We start from the raw sequence: 6,936 nt of genomic DNA, 5'->3' as shown, positions 1-6,936 counted from the left end.
CTTCCTCCTCTGTTTCTCTCTACCTCTCCCGCTCTTCTTCTCCCTTCCTCTCTGTTTCTCTCTACCTCTCCCGCGCTCCTCTCTTCCCCTCCTCTCTGTTTCTCTCTACCTCTCCCTCTCTCTCTTCCCCTTCCTCCTCTGTTTCTCTCTACCTCTCCCGCATACTATCTCTTCCCCTTCCTCCTCTGTTTCTCTCTTACCTTCTCCCGCTATTCTATTCCCCTTCCTCCTCTGTTTCTCTTATCCTCATCCTGGCTATCTCTTCCCCTTCCTCCTCTGTTTCTCTCTACCTCTCCCCCTCTCTCTTCCCCTTCCTCCTCTGTTTCTCTCTACCTCTCCCTCTCTCTCTTCCCCTTCCTCCTCTGTTATTCTTCTACCGTCTCCGCTCTCTCTGCCCCTTCCTCCTCTGTTTCTCTCTACCTCTCCCTCTCTCTCTTCCCCTTCCTCCTCTGTTTCTCTCTACCTCTCCCGCTATCTCTTCCCCTTCCTCCTCTGTTTCTCATCTACACTACCGCTATCTTCTTTCCCCTTCCTCCTCTGTTGTCTTCTTCTAACCTCTCCTGCTATCTCTTCCCCTTCTCCTTTGTTTCTCTCTACCTCTCACATACTTCTTCCCCTTCCTGCCTCTTGTTTCTCTCTACCCCTCTCGCTCTCTCTCTCCCTTCTCCTCTGTTTTCTCCCTCTACCTCTCCCTCTCTCTCTTCCCCCTTCCTCCTCTGTTTCTCTCTACCTCTCCCTCTCTCTCTCCCTTCCTCCTCTGTTTCTCTCTACCTCTCCCTCTCTCTCGCCCTCCTCCTCAATGTTTCCTTACACAGTAGAGTTTCCACCATCTCTTGCGACTCGGTTCCTTCAGTGTTAGATTATCCTGATCAGCTGCTGGATTGCCTGCCCACCACCTAATCAATCACCACCGATCATAACCAATCAATACCACCGATCAATAAACCAGTCAATACCACTGATCAATAAACCAGTCAATACCACCGATCAATAAACCAGTCAATACCACCGATCAATAAACCAGTCAATACCACCGATCAATAAACCAGTCAATACCACCGATCAACAAACCAATCAATACAACAGATCAATAAACAAACTGATACCACCGAATAATAAACCATCGATAAACCAACAATTTCACCGATCAATGAACAATCACTTACCACCGCACCATGAACAATCACTACACCGACCACATGAACCAATCAACTACCACCCGCACAATGAACCAATCACTACCACTCGAACCAGATAAACAATCACTACCACCGACCCATGAACCAATCACTCCCGCACCGCCAATGGCGCTCGCCGCATCGTTAAATTGCCTGTTCTTCTTGTTGTACTCGCGCTTGCTGCCCTCAACTGTCGATAGGATCAGCTTCGCGTGCGTTTACGTTCGCGCTCGCTGTCCCACTGAGCGCGCTGCCTCCGGCTGCTGCTCTCTTGAGTTTCGTTGATCGTCGCTGATTGCTGTTGCAGCTGTCTTATCCTTACTTGCTTCACCGCAAATACCTGCCATACAATAACCAATCATCAATAACAATATTGCATCCGTTAACCAATCAATCAGTAACCAATATCTGCATTCCGTAACCATTTCAATCACTTTAACCAATATCTGCATCCGTAATTAATCAATCAATTACCTGCCGTCAATTAACCAATCAATCAATACCCTCACCTTCCTGTACTTGGCCCAGCTCCCACTCAGCTCCCGTAATCCGCTTCCTCTATCTCTGCTAGAGTCTTCCGGCGTGCCTTCGACGTTCACCGCCTTCCTCCTCCGCCGCTCTCTCTATCGCGCCCGCAGTGCAGCGATCTGTCCATCAACGACTCGCCGAGGTCTCTTTCGACCGCGCCATCGCGTCGTCCTGGCAACAGGCGTATCATACAATCAGTGCGCGCCGCGTGCAACATCAGCGCCCGTACGATAGTTCCCACACTACTAGCGAGTTCTGTCTTTCATTCCTAAATCTGACTAATTCGCTAATCTATGTGATACGCATTTTAGTTAATTAACAAGTAAAATAAAATTATATACATACGATGACGACACATGGGTGTACGTATGTATTAATGAATCTATCTGTCTGCGGAGAGAGCAGCCACGCCCCTGGATACTGTTGCTATGGCGGTATCAAGCTACACCAATTACGTGCCCCAAACAGATCAATGGCTCCACAAGCGTTCAAAACGACGACCCTTCCTGCCACTTCGGTTTAAAGTAATTACGTCACCGTAATTAGTAAAAAAAAAATATATATAAATATTTCTGTTCACTTTTAATCGGTTAAATGCCGTGCATCCTAACTAGTGAGAAACAATGTTATCAGGTCAGAATTGGACGATACGTTTTAGTCCGTTGCTTCGTTACTTTAATTTTAAATGTAAAAAAAATGGCACAACAAAAATTTTTTACAAAATTTTACCATCGAAAATTCGCTGAACGTAGTCAAATTTAAGCATTTTTTTACGGGACCGCCGTTCGCCGGCATGCAATTGCTGCGAGCAGGCCTCACCTTGTCCTACGCTGCGTCTCTCGCCGCCGCCGCGTACGCCCAGCTCGCCCCTCGCTGCCTCCAGGTGGCACCTCTCAATGTCGACGCTCCTCCACCAGAGTGCGCAGCTTCCTCGCGTTCGCTCGCGCGATGACTCCTTCATCGTCTCCCGGCAAATGATGAAGGTACCGCCTCCATCTCGGCTAGACGGTACGCGAGTCTCAGCGATTCTCGCATACGCTCGCACTCGCTGCGCCACGCAGGGCCGTCTCCTCGGCTGCCGGCGCCCATCTATACGAAGGAAGGAGACCGATGAGGAGACGAAATTGCGGCTCGCAAGCTTTCTCTCTCTCATATCGTCTGTGTCTCTCCTCTCTAAGTTGTCTCTCGTCTCTCTCTCCTCTCCTCTCTCTTCTCCTCTCTTGCTCTCTCTCTCTCTATCTCTCTCTTCTCTCTCTCTCTCTGTCGTCTCTCTCGTCTCCCTCTTCTCTCTCCTCTCTCTCTCTTCTCTTCTCTCTCTCTCTCTCTCTCTCTCTCCTCTCTCCCTTTCTCTCTCTCTCTTCTGTCTCCCTTCTCTTCTCTCTCTCGTTCATGGATAAATATAGATACAAACAAGTGCCGCCAGAGCCGATCACTTTTCGCAATCCCCCCCCCCCACTTCCCGAATATTCGGTGACCGTACGTCGAGCGCTGTTAAGATTTGTGCCCACTGATTTAACGCGACGCCGCACGGAACGGACGGACACGGATGGACAATCATGCAATTCTACTCCGCGGGACGGGGCCGCAAGGCGGTATCGTCCCGGCCACGGACGGACGGACGGACGACAGACCGACAGACTGGCTGTAGATAGAGTAGATAGATAGATAGATACGATATAGATAGATAGATAGATAGGTAGATTAGTATTGGATAGATAGTACTAGATAGGATAGATAGATAGATAGCTGTATACCTTTCTCCTCCATCATCCATATCCGTTGTCGCCGTGTGAGTCAGTCTTCCGACTGTTTCGCGATGCTCGAGATCTTCCCCAACTCATATTCTGTGCGCTGAATGAGAGATTGGAATATTGAAGTATTATAGTAAAATACATGCATTGTTTGATACATAAAATGAATAAATAAATAAATATTATATATACTATTATGTATTTATTTATTATAGCATTCTTGTATTTTGTTTATTAGAATTACTGTGTTAAATTCATTGGATAATCAAAAAGGCTTTTGCTTGAAATTGATCAAAATTTACTGTCATTGCTTGTATTTACTTCTTTTGGCCATCTATCTCTCAAATCTAATCCATCTCTCTATCTATCTTAGCTATCGATCAATCAATCCATTTCCATCCATCCATCCTATGCACACACACATAATTATATACACACATAGGTGTGTGTATATATGTATTTCTACGATAAGCTGTGGGATTCTACCAGCCATGTAGCCCTCAGTGCTCACCCCTAGCTGCTGCGATATGTTGTGTTTGCTTTCGGCGTGACCCACAGGTGCGCGTTAGGCGGCAGTCTGGTGAGAGAGAGACAGATGACAACAAGCGTGCAGTAAGCAACGCGCGGTGTAGGTAGGGTCTGGTAACACGATCCGCCTGGAGCGTCCAGGTCTGTGAGAGGGAGAGACAGATACACACATAGTAAAAACAGCAGCGGTGTAGGTAGGGTCTGTAAACCACGTTCCACCTGTTAAGCTCCAGCGTCTGTGAGTAGGAGAGACAGATACAAAAACAACAACAAGTAACAACAAGCAGCGGTGTGGTAGCCGTCTGCTAACACATCACCTGTAGCTCCAGGTCCTGTCGAGAGGAGAGACAGATTCAACCATAGTAACAACAGCACGGTGTGAGGGTAGGTCTGGTAAGCGACGTGGCGCGACGCGTGTAGCTCCAGCGTCTGGTGAGGGAGATGACAGAATACAGCAAAACAACATTTAGTAACAACCAAGCAGGTTGTAGGTGTAGGTGCTGTTACAGTCCAAGCCATTAGCGTCCAGCGTGCGTGCTGAGAGGAGGAGACAACGATACGAACAACATGCGCGTAACCAGGCAGCGCAGCGGTGTTGTAGTTAGTCTGTAACACATCCACCTTGTAGTCCAGCGTTGTGAGAGGAGAGACAGATACAACAACATAGTTAACAACAGCAGCGGTGTAGTATCGCGGTCTGGTAAACACATCCACCTGTGTAAGCTCAGCGTCTGTGAAGAGGAGAGACAATCAACCACAAACATTGAGATAACAAACAAGCAGCGGCTGTAGGTAGGTCATGTAACACGTCACCTGTTACGCTCCGGTCGTCTGTGAGTAGGAGAGAACAGATACAACAACAAAATAGATAACACCACAGCAGCGGTGTAGTAGGTCTGTAAACATCCACCTGTAGCTCCAGCGTCTGTGAGAGGAGAGACAGATACAACAACATAGTAACAACAGCAGCGGTGTAGGTAGGTCTGTAACACATCCACCTGTAGCTCCAGCGTCTGTGAGAGGAGAGACAGATACAACAACATAGTAACAACAGCAGCGGTGTAGGTAGGTCTGTAACACGTCCACCTGTAGCTCCAGCGTCTGTGAGAGGAGAGACAGATACAACAACATAGTAACAACAGCAGCGGTGTAGGTAGGTCTGTAACACATCCACCTGTAGCTCCAGCGTCTGTGAGAGGAGAGACAGATACAACAACATAGTAACAACAGCAGCGGTGTAGGTAGGTCTGTAACACGTCCACCTGTAGCTCCAGCGTCTGTGAGAGGAGAGACAGATACAACAACAACAACATAGTAACAACAGCAGCGGTGTAGGTAGGTCTGTAACACGTCCACCTGTAGCTCCAGCGTCTGTGAGAGGAGAGACAGATACAACAACAACATAGTAACAACAGCAGCTTAACGTCTCGCTCATCAACACCTGCAGCGGTGACAGGCTGTGCGTGCGTGTGTGCGTGCGTGCGTGTGTGTATGTACGTGTGCGTGTATGTGTGCGTGCGTGCGTGCGTTATATTTACCCGTAGGTCTTCCTTCCAGTAACGCTGTGTGCTCGGTGAGTCCAGATCCAATCCCTGCGACCTTACAACCGTCGGTGGCGGCGACCCCACCACTCCACAGATGGCGCCACTGTCCTGCTCCATGCTGATGCGCTGAGGATGAAACGGCACAGAGCAAAAGTGGATCATGGAGCGTATCCATGGCAACCAACCACCTCCTCATTACTATACTTTTACGAAACTAGTGTTTCCGACAAATAACAAGATTATTACGCTGTAGGGAAGTTATTTATATACATGTAGTGGTTGTACTTGCACGGCATGTGTGTGTGCTGCTGCACGTCAGTGATGATCGAAGACGTAGCGTATAAATTATAATATAGATGAGTTTACGAATTCACATCTCTATATTATACAACGAGTCTTAATCCGTGGTTTTACTATGTTACAATACACACATATATACGGAGGGTTGGGATCAACATTGGTCCACATCTCAGGGACAAACAAGTGTGTTGCCATGAAAGTGAAGAGTAACTATGTACGATTATGGGATGGAAAGGTTATGAAGATTTTTACCAGCTCATTCTGTAATTGCCCTGTTAGACCCCTAATTTTATCGGAGGCACACCTGGCTTAGAGATCTATGAGAAAGTGAATGAACTTAAGAGGAGTATAAGTTGTTGTTATGCATCTTAATTGCTCATCATTTTACACCTAAAACCGAACACTTCTATATATGGAAAATGAGATTTTGTAGCATCTATTGTTGTTTTTTTTTATTTTGACCCCCGCTATTAATCTTACTACTATCTGAGTCTCTATGATATTATTAGGTAATTATACAAACATATGAGATTAGTATTACAGGATACTACCAGGACTAAACAAGAACAAATGATTATTTTTGTTTTTGTTCACTCTGCATAATATACATTTACGTGGAATAAATAAATGATCTTATTATTTATATATTATAAACCATGTAACTTGTAAGTGAATATATGAATAGTTTTATATATAGACACATAGATATGAGTATATGTATGTGTCCACGTACATGAACGTGCATGTGTAAACACTAAATGTACATGTACATGTACAGTATGCATGTATAGAGGGTTCCGCGACTTGCACTAACAAGAGCCGCAGAGCATCTGGGCTCATCTGAGGTCTATTGCTACGATTATAAACGTAACATTTAAGTCGTGCGTAGTGACACCTTTGTTAGGCGCAGATATCATATGCAGATACGCAGTTGCGTACACATCATTTCAGCAACCTTCTGCATTCTGCATACCTCCCAAATCCCATTGGTTGATACAAATCACGTGCCTGAAACTCCTGTTTTATGGTGCATTGTGACCCTAACCCTATTAAAAAAAAAAATTTAATTGTTGTAAAAATTATTTGTTGATATTAAATTGTTGTAAA

General features: G+C 46.0%; 1 long non-coding RNA gene across 1 annotated transcript in view; it reads right to left on the bottom strand.

Annotated features, from left to right (window-relative positions):
- Positions 1 to 5,129: 5,129 nt before the first annotated feature.
- The window catches only part of LOC106818263, an 8,024-nt gene continuing 6,217 nt past the window's right edge, over positions 5,130 to 6,936 (bottom strand). The window contains exons 2-3 of the long non-coding RNA XR_001395175.1: positions 5,524 to 5,655; positions 5,130 to 5,174 (exon numbers count right to left, since the gene is read on the bottom strand). This is a non-coding gene — a long non-coding RNA (uncharacterized LOC106818263). The remainder of the gene's footprint in view (positions 5,175 to 5,523; positions 5,656 to 6,936) is intronic.

The sequence above is a fragment of the Priapulus caudatus genome, unplaced genomic scaffold (genome assembly GCF_000485595.1).
Source record: "Priapulus caudatus unplaced genomic scaffold, Priapulus_caudatus-5.0.1 Scaffold2122, whole genome shotgun sequence".
Lineage (NCBI taxonomy): Eukaryota > Metazoa > Priapulida > Priapulimorpha > Priapulimorphida > Priapulidae > Priapulus > Priapulus caudatus.
The sequence above is the reverse complement of the archived record's forward strand: the minus strand, read 5'-3'. Positions and strand labels throughout refer to the sequence as shown.